The 14356-nt window shown below is 48.7% G+C and overlaps 1 protein-coding gene across 4 annotated transcripts in view; it reads left to right on the forward strand.

Moving 5' to 3' along the window:
- Positions 1–5589: 5589 nt before the first annotated feature.
- The window catches only part of EVI5L (ecotropic viral integration site 5 like), a 32645-nt gene continuing 23878 nt past the window's right edge, over positions 5590–14356 (forward strand). For all 4 annotated transcript variants that reach the window (XM_081499211.1, XM_081499213.1, XM_081499212.1 and 1 more), the window contains exon 1: positions 5590–5773. The gene's annotated coding sequence lies outside the window, so the exon portion shown is untranslated. The remainder of the gene's footprint in view (positions 5774–14356) is intronic.

The following is a 14356-nucleotide window of genomic DNA, read 5'->3' on the forward strand; positions in this document are numbered from 1 at the left end:
GCACATAAACATTAACTCAAAGTGGAATAACAGCCTAAATATAAGAGCTAAAACTATTAAACTCTTAAAAGAAAGCATAAGGGTAAACCTGTATGACATTGAATTTGGCAATAGACTTTTAGACATGACATGCAAAGCACAGGTGACCAAAAAAATAGATAAACTGGACTTCATCAAAATTTAAAACTTTCATGCATTAAAGGACATCTTCAAGAAGGTGAAAACAGCCTACCGAATGAAAGAAAATACTTGAAAGAATGAAAGAAAGTATTTTGTTACTGAAATCATATATCTGATAAGGGCTTGATATCCAGAACATGTAAAGAAACTCTGCACCTCAATAACAACAAAAACATACCATTCAGTTTAAAAATGGGCAAGACTTGAATAGACATTTGCCCCAAGATGATGTACAAATGGCCAATAAGCACATAAAAAGATACTCAATATTACTAGTCATTAGGTAAGTGCAAGTCAAAACCACAATGAGATAATAATTCACACCTACTAGAATAGCTATAATTTTTTAAAAAAAATAACAAATATTGGTAAGAAGGTAGAGAAATCAAAACCCTCAGGCTTCGCTGCTGGGAATTTAAAATGGTGCAGCCACTGTAGAAAACACTTTGGTGGCTCCTCAAAAAGCTAAACATAGAATTATCATATGATCCAGCAATTCCACTCCTGTTGTTCAGTCACTCAGTCGTGTCTGACTGTTTGCAGCCCCATGGACTGCAGCACACCAGGCTTCCAGGTCCTTCACCATTTCCCAGAGTTTGCTCAAACTCACGTCCATTGAGTTGGTGATGCCATCCAACCATCTTGTCCTCTGTTGTCCCCTTCTCCTCCTGCCCTCAATTTTTCCCAGCATCAGGGTCTTTTCTAATGAGTCAGCTCTTTGCATCAGGTGGCTAAAGTATTGGAGCTTTAGCTTCAGTGTCTGTCCTTCAAATGAACATTCAGGATTGATTTTCTTTAGGATTGACTGGTTTGATTGCCTCGCAGTCCAAGGGACTCTCAAGAGTCTATTCCTGGGTATATATCAAAATAATTGAAAGCAGGGACTGAAACAGACACTTGTACACCCGTGTTCATAGCAGCATTATTCACAGTAGCCAAAAGGTGGAAACTACCCAAATGTCCATTCACAGATGAGTAGATAAGCAAAATACAGTTTATGCAAACATCAGAATATGATCTAACTTTTAATAGAAAGGAAAGAAGTTCTAACACAACATTAATGAACCTGAAAATATTTGCTAACTGAAATAAACCAAACACAAAAGGACAAATATTGTATGATTCCACTTAGATGAAGTGCCTAGAATAGATAAATTCATAGTGACAGAAAGTGAAATAGAGGTTACCAGGGTCCAGGCAGGGTAGGGGGTGGGTAATGGGGAGTTTTTAAATAGGTATGGAGTTTCTACTTGGGAATGATGAAAAAGTTTTGGAAGTAGGTAGTAATGATTGCACAGCATTGTGAATGCACCTAACGCCACTGGATTGTACATTTAAAATGGCAAATGTTAGGTTACATATATCTTACCACAATCAAATATTCTCAAAAAAAAAAAAAAAAAAGAAGCAGCAGCTGCCATGTCTCTTAAGTTCTAGGCTCAGAACTATCAGCTCTGATGTATTCTGTTGCTCAGAACAAGTGACAAAACCAGCTCATATTCAAGTAATGGGAAAACAGACTCCACTTCTTCATAGGAGGAGCTACATGTATTATCCCCTTTCTGCTCTTTATAAGACAAAGTATCAAGTCTGAGCCCACATTGATCAATATTCACAACAAACAAATTTTGAGTTAAAATCTTAATCTCAAAAAAATTTGCGCTGAAACTTCTTATCCACTAAATACTGAGAGAAAAGTAATTTAATAAGTTGAAAAATGCAAAATTTGACTCTGAAGAAATGCCAACCACCTCCCCTCTACTGAAAAAATCACAGAGGGAGAATTAACAGTTGGCAAAAAAAAAAAAAATTGGACAAAAAGAACCCAATTAATGAATCAAATGTTTACGGCAAAAATCACATGGAAAAAATGTTAACTGATAAAAATGATTTCAATCAAATAAAAATGAACACTGAAAAAAAATTGGGGACAGTTTAAGTGCACTGAATAAAAGCAGTTATCCAGGAATCTAGTTGGCTAGATGCAGCTTAGGATTCAAAATCTTTTCCAACAGAAATGTGTTGGATTTTTTTTTCTCACTGAGCTTTTAAAAATGGAATCAAAGTGTCCCCAGAATAAAACCATCCTTTGTGTGAGCATGGCAGGGTGAGGAAGAGAGGGTCAAAAGCCCTGGACATCTTTCTGGCATTTAATTTTATTCCCCAGACACCAGACGCCAATTATCTCCTAGGCAAATTCCCAGAAACGATCCAGTCCTTACATCTTTCTGGGCTTCCCTGGACCCCACCCAGGTTTGTGTCTCTGCAGACCCCTGTCTCCCACCTCCCATAACAGTCCAGGTACTTTGTTCCTTGAAAGCTGTGGGTCACACTAAACTGTTCTTTTCTGGAGATGAACCCCAAGATTTGTCCTCACCCCTCCACACTGGGAGACTACGGGCAGCCAACTCAGAGATTATCCCTTGGTGGTTACTTGGCCCTCACCACATCCTGCGTATTACTCTTGCCCTTCTGACTCGAGACCATGTGTCCCATCTCTAGGGCTCACCTAGTGCTTCTCAGGTGGCACAGTGGTAAAGAATCCACCTGCCAATGCAGGAGATGCAGTTTCCATCCCTGACTTGGGAAGATCCCCTGGAGGAGGAAATGGCAACCCACTCCAGCATTCTTGCCTGAAGAATCCCATGGACCGAGGAGCCTGGTGGGCTACAGTCCATGGGATTGCAAAGAGTTGGACACAACTGAGCAACTGAGCACAGACGTACATCCCGTATCTAACTATGTCCACAGGGATCCTCCCCCAACCTCTTCAGTCCACTAGAAATCAATGGACAATGTCCATGAGGTTCACTTCAGCTTCATAGTCTCGAAATAAAAGGCCACTTTGTGACTATGTCAGGACTATGAAATGTCCAGCACATAAATTTTAAAGGAAGGGCGCAAATAGAGACTTCCCTGGTGGTCCAGTGTTTAAGGCTCCAACCCTTCCACTTCAAGGAGCATGGCTTCAATCCCTGGCCCAGGCAATAAGATCCTCCTCCCAGAAAGGAGGGGGAAGGCAAAGATATGCTTTTTTGGCCATGTGGCATGCAAGATCTTAGTTCCCCAATCTGGAATCAAATCCTGGGCCCTCGGCAGTGAAAGCACGGAATCCTAACCACTGGACTGCCAGGGAAACAAAGATGTGTTCTTTAAAAAAAAAAAAAAAAGGAGTATGGGGGAATATGGACATGTGGAGGAGAAGGAATTCATTATAATTATTTTTACCATTGAGTTTTTAGAAATATGCTTCAAAGCTTTTCTGAACAGTTCCAGAATTTTAATAGATGCAATGTACAATAGATAGTAAGAGAGGGGGGGAGAGAGAAGACACACAATGAGGGAGTATAGACGGTGGCAGAGAGGGTGTAGACAGATTCAGAGTGGAGACAGAGATAAAGAGAGAGAAGGCAGGCAAAATGTAGATTAGACAGAGTGTAGACAGAGGCGGAGACAAATGACAAGAGCAGGAAGTGTGGCCCGATGTCGTTCACTGCTCCCCAAACCAGAAGGAACCCCCTACCTACTATTTAGAAGATTGAGATCTCAGTAGGTCCTGACATGGCCCATCTTGGGTCCCAGGCTTCCTGTTCCCATTTCTATCCCTTTCCATTTTCAGCTCCCATTCTGAGCTAACGATGTCACCCATCTTCTGTGACAGTGTCCTTCTTCCCTGCCCCAGCCCCTCCAGGACCCTTCCCTGCATTTGGGGTGTAAGCGTGTCCTTTTTGCTAAGTCTTGCCCCCTATCAGTAACTCCCCAGCCTGAATGATCCTTCCACCCTTCCCTTCCCTGTTAATCATCTTGGGCCCGCCATTCATTCATTTATCAAACATTTTATAAGCAGTTCCTATGTGCCGGGCCCCTACTCAGCAATGCTGGGGACCCCGGAAGTAAACCTGACCTAGGCCCTGCCTCACTCCCACCCCGCCCGCCTGTGTCTAAGAGGTGTGGGGGGTGTGGGAATCATGTAAGCAGTGATAACAGCATGCTCAGAGTTTGACGGAGAAACATTAGACACTTAAGATATTTAACCTGGTCTACAGGACATGGAAGCAACCTAGATGTCCATCAGCAGACGAATGGATAAGGAAGCTGTGGTACATATACACAATGGAATATTACTCAGCCATTAAAAAAAATACATTTGAATCGGTTCTATTGAGATGGATGAAACTGGAGCCCATTATACAGAGTGAAGTAAGCCAGAAAGAAAAACACCAATACAGTATACTAATGCATATATATGGAATCTGAAAGATGGTAATGATAACCCTATATGTGAGACAGAATAAGAGACACAGATGCATAGAACAGTCTTAAGGATCCAGAGGGAGAAGGTGAGGGTGGGATGTTCTGGGACAATAGCATTGAAACACGTATATTATCATATGTGAAACAGAACACCATTCCATGTTCGATGCGTGAGACAGATACTCAGGGCTGAGGCAATGGGAGGACCCAGAGGGATGGGATGGGGAGGGAGGTGGGAGGGGGGTTCAGAATGGGAAACACATGTAAACCCATGGCTGATTCATGTCAATGTATGGCAAAAACCACTACAATATTGTAAAGTAATTAGCCCCCAACTAAAATAAATAAATTTATTAAAAAAAAAAAGATATTTAACCTGGCCTAGACTAGAGCAGGGGCTGAGTCCCCGGTGTGACACCCCAACCCCCCAAAGCCCCGCCCCCAACACGAAGCCGGGCAGTGTGAAGACGCTGTCCCTCAGCCGCAGGGACTTCTGGCAACGCCCCTTCCCAGACCCAACCCTTTAGCCTCTACTTGCTCAGCCCCAGTTCCAGGGCTGATCTAGGCCACGCCCCTCTCAGCCCCTCCCCTATTTCATTCACTCCAGGCCTTAAGTCCCACCGCCCGGGAGGGCAACTGCACAACAATATCGCAATCTCATTGGCCAGAAAGCGTTACTTCACCGCCCTCCTTCAGTGTCATTGGCTCGCTGGATGTCAATTTTCTTTATAGCGGCCCAACAGTTGCCATGGCCGAGGTTTGAGGGACAGATAATAATGGACGTCCCAGGACGTCTCGTTATTGGGCAAAAAGCCAGTCTCTGGGCGGGGCTTAGCGCCAAAAGCTCGCCTGCCTCTGTCTGCGGTTCCTCAGGGACGCAGTCTTTCCTCAGAGACACACCCCTCTCTCCTCGCTATTGGTCCTGCCAAGTGTTGATCAACAGGGCGCCACATTTCGATAGGCAAAACTACCCGTCATTCACTGCTTTCCTAACTTCAATTCGCTTCTCTCCTTAAAGGAGGCAACCTTCTGGCCGTAGCCAGGGCCCGCCTTACGGGCATGGCCACGGATTGGCCAAATACGCCATCACTCCTTGGCGGTGGGCGGAGCCAGAGCGGCTGGGGGCGGTGAATTGGCTGACTGGGCCTCGGGGGCGGGGCAGCGGCTCCTGTCAGCGGGTGAAATGGCAGCGGCGGAGCCGGCGGCGACCGTGGTCCCGGGGGGCGGCTGAGGGGGCCGGGTCAGGCCGGGGCTGCGGGGCGAGCGACGCGGCGGGGATCCGGCGGTGCGGCCCGGGACGGGGAGACTCGGCATGGCGATGGCGGCGCGCTCTTCACAGGTAGGCAGGCGGCGCGGGCCGGGCCTCCCGGGAGCCTTCTCAGGCCCGCGGCACCGCGTTGCGGCCCACGGGGGCCGGGCAAGACCGGGACTCCGGGCCCCTTGCCCCGGAACCCGCCCCGGGAGCCCTCGGCACTCCCAGCACGGACACTGGCCGTCAACCTCTGGCCCTGGCCCCTGCACATCCTCGTTCCTGGCGCTTCCCGACCCCTCTGGGCCCCTTTCAGGACCCTTCCAGGTGCCCTCCTCCCCCACACCGCCCCCTTCCCGGGAGCCCCCCTCAGGCCCGTGACCCCCGCTCACCATCTTTACTGACCCTCAGGACCCCTTTCCAGGCCCTTCAGGGCTCCCCCAGTCATCACCCCACAGACCCGCCCCCTACAAGCGGCCCCCCCAGCCCTGCCGCAAGCACAGGACCCCCGCCCTCCCTCTCTCCGGGTCCCCCAAGACTCCTTTCATCTGTAGACCCTGGTCATGCCGTCCCTCTCCTCACTTCATATCCCATCCCTGGGCCCAGACCTGCCCCCACCCCCCAAAGATACCAGCCTTAGAGCCATACCCCTCCAGTCTGACCCCTCCTCAGCCTCTGTAAATCTGGATTCCTGCCCACAAGCCTCATCTCAGTCTGCTGGCCTGTCTCCCACCCCCAGCAGCCCCATGCCCAAGGGCACCCTCGAAAACCACTCCTGGGATCCTCCCCGCACACACCCCTGATCCTGATTCCTCTTGATCCCTGCTTCCTGAAAATCCACCCTCACCTCGTGCTCAGGACAGCCCAACAGATGGTCTGAACCCCCTCCCCAACCAGGGACACCCACACCTCTGAGGGCCCCACTCACTTGCACAGACACACGCACACATACACACACACACCTGAGAGCCAACAGAGCAAAACCTATGAATCCTCAACAGCTCATACTGATATGAGTGTGAGGGGCCCAGGGTGGGTGTGATAGACAGCCTGGACCCCTCATACACAGACATTCAGGAGCCCTTCACACAAACACACACACACACAGACAGAGTCTGACTCTTGGATCCTCAACACACACAGAAACACTTAAGACCTCCAACACAGACCCAGGCAGTTGGGAACCCCCCCCCACTTGCCACACACACACACACACGCGCGCGCGCGCGCCTCCCATACACACACACATGCACGCACACACACACAGCTCCTCAGCACTTTAGTACTCCTCCTTGAAAGTCACCTGCCCAAGTCCTCCTGGAAGCTGCCACCGGCTCCCAGCTCAGGCAGAGACTCCGATGTCAGCTCCCTGCCCTGCCCCAGGTGGCCAGCCTTCCCGTCCACACCAGCCTGAACCGGTGCCCCCATTGGGGCCTTGCAGGTGGTGTAGTGACCCAGAATCTCCCAGCATCCCTGTGGACACCTGCCCCAGACCTCTTCCCATTCATCCATCTCTCCCCATTTTTCCCCCTTCAAAGGGAAGGATGCTCCCTCTTCTCTCCCCTACACTAGTCTCCCCCAAAGACCCAGTGCCTGCCCCCTGATTGATGCCACCCCTGTCAGAGGGTGGAAGTACCAGCTGCCCCTGGCCCCAGTCCTGAAGTCTGACCAGACTGGTAGGACCAGCATCCTGACCCCATCACTCCTGCTGGCCTCAGATGGCAGCAGCTACCCAGGTGCCACCCCTGACTGGCCCGGGAGCTCCTTCCCCCATGGCCAGTGTGTCATGAGAAAATGAAACAGCTTCCACCCACCCTGGCATTTGGGACCCGGTGGGGCTGGGTTTGGGCCTGCCAGAAGCAGGCAGCTCTTTGTTAAGGGATATTTTCAGAAGGGAAAAATGTGCTGAAGAGGCTCGGGTGGAACACGAGTGAGGAGTCGGCTTGGTTTTTGTTGTTTTTTTTTTCCCACCTTGGCCGGACTGGAATGGAGCTGGGGGACCCGTGTCCCCATGTCTTTCTAGGTGCTCTGGCTCTTTCTGCCCAGCTGGCCTGGCCGACTGACCCACAGCCCACCCCCTCATGTCCAACCTGTGGATTCCCCTGGGCTTCGGTGGTCGCCCACGGGTGGTCCGGCCCTGACACAGGAAGGGGGCAAGTCACAGAGGGGGGCAGATCAGAGAACTGGGGAGACAGCATGTCCGGGACCACAAGGTTGAGGAGGAGCCCCAGGTTCCCCCCAAGGGGAATCTGGATCAGTCCAGCGCTGCCTGCCATCTCCTTCGTCTGACCTGAGCCTGCCTGGAAAACCCCAGAGAAATAAGCCCAGCTTCTCTGTGGACATTCATCAGTGGTTTCTGGGTGGCTCTGGGGAAAAACGCGTCTTGGCTTGAGGCCTTGACTTACCCATCTGGAAAATGGGGAGAGAAATCCCACAACCAAGACCTGGGACTTCAGGGGAGCCAGCGAGATTAGGATGTGGCCTTGAGTGTCCCCCTGGGCACCATGTGGAAGAGGGGTCCATGGGGTCTGTGGGGCAGTTGCCCCACCTGTGGGCTCTAGCAGAGTCACTGGCCTTCTTGGTCCCCTGGTTGTAATTCGCTGATGTCTCGGTGAATAGCAGCTGTCCTTCCATGGCTGGGCTATGCTCAGGGCTGAGAGACAGTCTGTTATAGGATTTTTGGTCACATAGGGACCTCTAGAGGGACAGAGGGCAGTCAGGGGTCCCCTGGCTGGCGATGCCCACGCCCCATGGAGCCCTCTGACCTGGGGCAGAGCATGGTTTGTTGTGTCCACGTGCTGAAGGGAGAAGAGAAGGGGAGACTCCTGAAGGTCGCGAGACACATAGGAAGCAAACTCCACAGCCTCCCTGGGGAGGCGGAGACTTTGTGCTGATGCACTGGGGTCAGGAGGCTCCCAGGACAGACTGTGAGCTCCTCAGGAGAAAATGAGAAGGCTCCCAGGGAGGGCTGGTGAGTGATATCAGTGCCCTTTTACCCTGGCCTGGGGGTCCAGGGGGGGTCTTTGTGTCTGTGCTGTTGATGTACAGTACAGGGGGCACAGAGGATCCTGATTTCAGTTTCCCCTTGCAGAATACAGGTGCTGGTTGTTCCAGGTGAGGCCCCCCCAACAATGAACTGGGAATTGAGTCAGGGGTTAGGGTATGAAGGAATGTCAGGTGTGGCCCGTGCCCTGCGTCTAAAGCCCCTTTCCATGTCAGGAGGCCAGAGCTGAAACCAGTAGCGCATGCCAATCAGGCTGTGCCATGTGCCATGCCTGGTGCCAGCCCCATTTACATATCATCTCACTTAATCCCCCCAAACCACCTGGAAGAAGCAGCATTCCAGCCCCTACCCTGACTACCACATCCTGTGTGGAAGCATGAGACAGATTAATGGATGGCATGTGCTGGAAGCAGAGGGAAGGGCCCAGCGCATCCCAGAGGCATCAGGGAAAGGGGAGCAGGGATGACGTATGAGTTGGGAGAGGAGCTCTCTGGCTCTCCAGGCAGGCATGGCTGGGAAGGGCATTCAGGCAGCCCGAACGCTTGGACCAAGGCCCAGGCAGGGGGAGCAAGTGTGGTGAGTACAGGGAGGTGCGCCTCCTGAGTGGGTTTCATCCTATGCACCTTCATGTCCTGCATGCAGTCCACGAGGCACACACTGGGGGACCTTCCCTGGTCAAAGGGATCAGTATTTGGAACTGAACTTGGAAACGCAGTCAACCCCACCCTGCCCAGGGATGTCTGCAGCACGCATGCTTTAGAAGCTGAACAGAGGGCAAGGGGGAGGTGAGTTAGGAGAGCTGACTGCCACCGGACCTCCAGGGATGCCCCCATGAGATTGTTTCATTGACAGCTGTTTTCCAGCGCACAAGTCCCACAAGGGCAAGGCGCATGTCTGTTCGTGGCTGAGTCCAAGACGAGAACAGGGCATGTAGAAGATGTTCAGTAAACACTTAGTTGGTTTCAGGAGCGTCCTCCCTACTCACCCACTTCTGCAAGAGGGCCTAGATTTCTTCTGCAGAAAGAGGTTGTGTCCATCTAGTTGGAGAGCCCCCAAAGACAGGGCAGATGCACCCACCCCAGCCCCCAGCCTAGCCAGCCTTCACAGCAGGAAAGCTACCATCTTGATTTGAAGAGCCAAGAGCCTGTACAAGATGCCACTTCTCTTACTCACCTGTCCCTGGAGGGCTTCTGGGGGCTTTAAATTGTTTTCTTTGTCATCCTTAGGGACACTGAAATATAGAGAAATGAAGGATTTGCCAGGAAGGAACTTGTGACAGTGGCAGGAAGTATTAGCTGCTGACATGAAGGATAGTAAAGTTTTTGGGGTTTTTTAGGTCAGAAGAGATTCCACAGGTCATAATGGTCATCTGCTCCTCAGATTTTAGCCTGAGGTTATTTACTGCTGCTGCTATTACTACTAACAAAGATGATTATAGTTTTAATGCATTTACCTTTTAAACAGAGCCACCACTGAAGGGATGGGCCTGCTGAGGAGGGGAAGTTTGTTTCTTCAGTCCACAAATGTCAGATGCCTGATGGTACACTGGATGCTGGGGATCCAGTAGTGGGCTGGTCAGCCCCTGCCCTCATGGAACTTTCCATCCAGGAGAATATTACAGGCCAGTTCCCCTCCTAGGCACTTGACAGGTTTTAGCTTGTACATTCCGCCCAACAAAACCTGTGAAGTCAGTACTATCATCAGCCGTGTTTTCAGATGAGGAAATTGGCATAAAGTGCATCATACCTGGATAAGAAAGAAAGAAACTGGGAGAAGAAGGATTTGAACCCAGGCATCTGGCCCCAAAGTCCTCCTCGGAGACCAGGAGACCTGGGATCAGTATTCTACACACATGACCAGGGTGGGAAGTACATGGACATGGAAACATTCTGTGTGGCACAGAGGAGAGGCTAGAACTGGGGATGAGAAGAGAGCCAGCAGTGCCACTTGGATTCCAGCAGCTATCCTTGTTACCCAAGGGGCAGCTCGCCCATCAGATGCCCACCCCATTGCCAAAACATCGGAGTCAGGGTGGACTGTGTGGCCCAACTGACAGTCCGTCAGGCTGGGTAGATGGGGTCAGGTATCTCTGAAGACTTCAGATTCAGAAATGATTCTATGTCCCTATAATCATTAGAGGTAGAGCAGGGAACCTCCAGGCCAGGGACCAGTACTTCCTGTCAGATCAGTGGCAGCATTAGATTGGAAATAAAGTACATGATAAGTGTACTATACTTGAATCATCCTGAAACCATCCCCCCGAACCCCTGGTTCATGGAAACACTGTCTTCCATGAAATCAGTCTTTGGTACCAAAAAGATTGGGGACTGCAGAAGTAAGAAGCTGGGGTGGGGGGCGGGGGGCAGAGGCAGGGCAGGTAGGGAAACAAAATTAAAGGAACCATGGGGTCTTTCTTCCTGCCTCAGAAAGATGGAGCAAACATACTTACTCTCCCCGCTGAGAAAGAGTAACTCATTTACAGAGTGCCCACTGCACTCCATGTTTTACGTGAGTTATTTCTAAAGTATGCAGAGAGAGTGGCAGCTCAGTGGATCAGCTTGGGGTTAAGACTCTAGAGTCAGAAATCCAAGTGCAAGGAATTCTCTGGTGGTGTGGTGGTTAAGACTCCATGCTTTCAGTGCTGAGGGCTCGGGTTCAATCCCTGGTCAGGGAACTAAGATCCCTCAAGCCATGTGGTGGCATGAAAGAACAAAATGAAATGATTTTTTTAAAAAAATTCTTAAGTCACTCAATATTTTAAAAAAGAAATTCCAGGTGTAAATCCTTCCCCTACCGCCTCATCGGGAGACCCTATGAGTGACACTCTACCCACAAGGGCACCTCTCACTTGTTATCACTGACTTGTACTTTTCTGTCTACCCTGGTACAGAATCTTCTCTCTCTCTTTTTAAAAAAATTTTAAATAGACTTTAGGGACTTCCCCGGTGGTCCAATGGTTAAGACTCCATAATTCCACTGTAGGAGGCACTAGTTGTATCCGTAGTCTGGAAACTAAGATCCCACATGCCTCATGGTGCAGTCAAAAAATAATAAAATTTTAAAATAAAGTAGACTTAGTTTTCAAAACAGTTTTAGGTTTACAGAGAAATTAAGATAGCACAAAGTGTTCACATAGACCCTACACCCACACCCAGCTTCCCCATTAGTAACGTTATCTAGTATGTTTGTTATAATGAATGGAGCAATATTCAGTTCAGTTCAGTCGCTCAGTCGTGTCCGACTCTTCGCGACCCCATGGACCACAGCATGCCAGGCCTCCCTGTCCGTCACCAAGTCCAGGAATCTACTCAAACTCATCTCCATCGAGTCTGTGATGCCATCCAACCATCTCATCCTCTGTCGTCCCTTTCTCCTCCTGCCCTCAATCTTTCCCAGCATCAGAGTCTTTTCAAATGAGTCAGCTCTTTGCATCAGATGGCCAAAGTATTGAAGTTTCAGCTTCAACATCAGTCCTTCGAATGAACACTCAGGACTGATCTCCTTTAGAATGGACTGGTTGGATCTCCTTGCAGTCCAAGGGACTCTCAAGAGTCTTCTCCAACACCACAGTTCAAAAGCATCAATTCTTCAGTGCTCAGCTTTCTTTATAGTCCAGCTCTCACATCCATACATGACTGCTGGAAAAACCATAGCCTTGACTAGACAGACCTTTGTTGGCAAAGTAATGCCTCTGCTTTTTAATATGCTATCTAGATTGGTCATAACTTTCCTTCCAAGGAGTAAGCATCTTTTAATTTCATGGCTGCAATCACCATCTGCAGTGATTTTGGAGCCCCAAAAAATAAAGTCTGACACTGTTTCCACTGTTTCCCCATCTATTTGCCATGAAGTGATGGGACCAGATGCCATGATCTTAGTTTTCTGAATGTTGAGCTTTAAGCCAACTTTTTCACTCTCCTCTTTCATTTTCATCAAGAGGCTCTTTAGTTCTTCACTTTCTGCCATATGGGTGGTGTCATCTGCATATCTGAGGTTATTGCTATTTCTCCTGGCAATCTTAATTCCAGCTTGTGCTTCATCCAGCCAAGCATTTCTCATGATGTACTCTGCATATAAGTTAAATAAGCAGGATGACAATATACAGCCTTGACGTACTCCTTTTCTTATCTGGAACCAGTCTGTTGTTCCATGTCCAGTTCTAACTGTTGCTTCTTGACCTGCATACAGATTTCTCAAGAGGCAGGTCAGGTGGTCTGGTATTCCCATCTCTTTCATAATTTTCCACAGTTTATTGTGATCCACACAGTCAAAGGCTTTGGCATAGTCAATAAAGCAGAAATAGATGTTTTTCTGGAACTCTCTTGCTTTTTTGATGATCCAGCAGATATTGGCAATTTGATCTCTGGTTCCTCTGCCTTTTCTAAATCCAGCTTGCACATCTGCAAGTTCACAGTTCACGTATTGCTGAAGCCTGGCTTGGAGAATTTTGAGCATTACTTTACTAGCATGTGAGATGAGTGCAATTGTGCGGTAGTTTGGGCATTCTTTGGCATTGCCTTTCTTTGGGATTGGAATGAAAACTGTCATTTTCCACTCCTGTGGCCACTGCTGAGTTTTCCAAATTTGCTGACATATTGAGTGTAACACTTTCACAGCATCATCTTTTAGGATTTGAAATAGCTCAACTGGAATTCCATCAGCTCCACTAGCTTTGTTCGTAGTGATGCTTCCTAAGGCCCGCTTGACTTCACATTCCAGGATGTCTGGCTCAAGGTGAGTGATCACACCATTGTGATTATCTGGGTTGTGAAGAGCTTTTTTGTACAGTTCTTCTGTGTATTCTTGCCACCTCTTCTTAATATCTTCTACTTCTGTTAGGTCCATACCATTTCTGTCCTTTATCGAGCCCATCTTTGCATGAAATATTCCCTTGGTATCTCTAATTTTCTCAAAGAGATCTCTAGTCTTTCCCATTCTATTGTTTTCCTCTATTTCTTTGCACTGATCACTGAGGAAGGCTTTCTTATCTCTCCTTGCTATTCTTTGGGACTCTGTATTCAAATGGGTATATCTTTCCTTTTCTCCTTTGCTTTTGGCTTCTCTTCTTTTCACAGCTATTTGTAAGGCCTCCTCAGACAGCCATTTTGCTTTTTTGCATTTCTTTTTCTTGGGGATAGTCTTGATCCCTGTCCCCTGTACAATGTCACGAACCTCCGTCCATAGTTCGTCAGGCACTCTGTCTATCAGATCTAATCCCTTGAATCTATTTCTTACTTCCACTGTATAATCATAAGGGATTTAATTTAGGTCATACCTGAATGGTCTAGTGGTTTTCCCTACTTTCTTCAATTTAAGTCTGAATTTGGCAATAAGGAGTTTATGATCTGAGCCACAGTCCGCTCCCAATCTTGTTTTTGCTGACTGTATAGAGCTTCTCCATATTTGGCTGCAAAGAATATAATCAATCCGATTTCGGTGTTGGCCATCTGGTGATGTCCATGTGTAGAGTCTTCTCTTGTGTTTTTGGACCAATATTGATACATTATAATTAACTAGATGGTAACGTGGTAAAGAATTCACCTGCACGAGATTCAAGAAACCCAGGTTCTATCCCTGGGCCCAAAAGTTTCCCTGGAGTAGGAAACTGGCAACCCACTCTAGTATTCTTGCCTGAAAAATAGGCAGAGGAGCCTGGCGGGCTAGTCCAT

The sequence above is a fragment of the Giraffa tippelskirchi genome, chromosome 6 (assembly GCF_054371585.1).
Source record: "Giraffa tippelskirchi isolate mGirTip1 chromosome 6, T2T-mGirTip1v1.2.pri, whole genome shotgun sequence".
In the NCBI taxonomy this organism is placed as follows: Eukaryota; Metazoa; Chordata; class Mammalia; order Artiodactyla; family Giraffidae; genus Giraffa; species Giraffa tippelskirchi.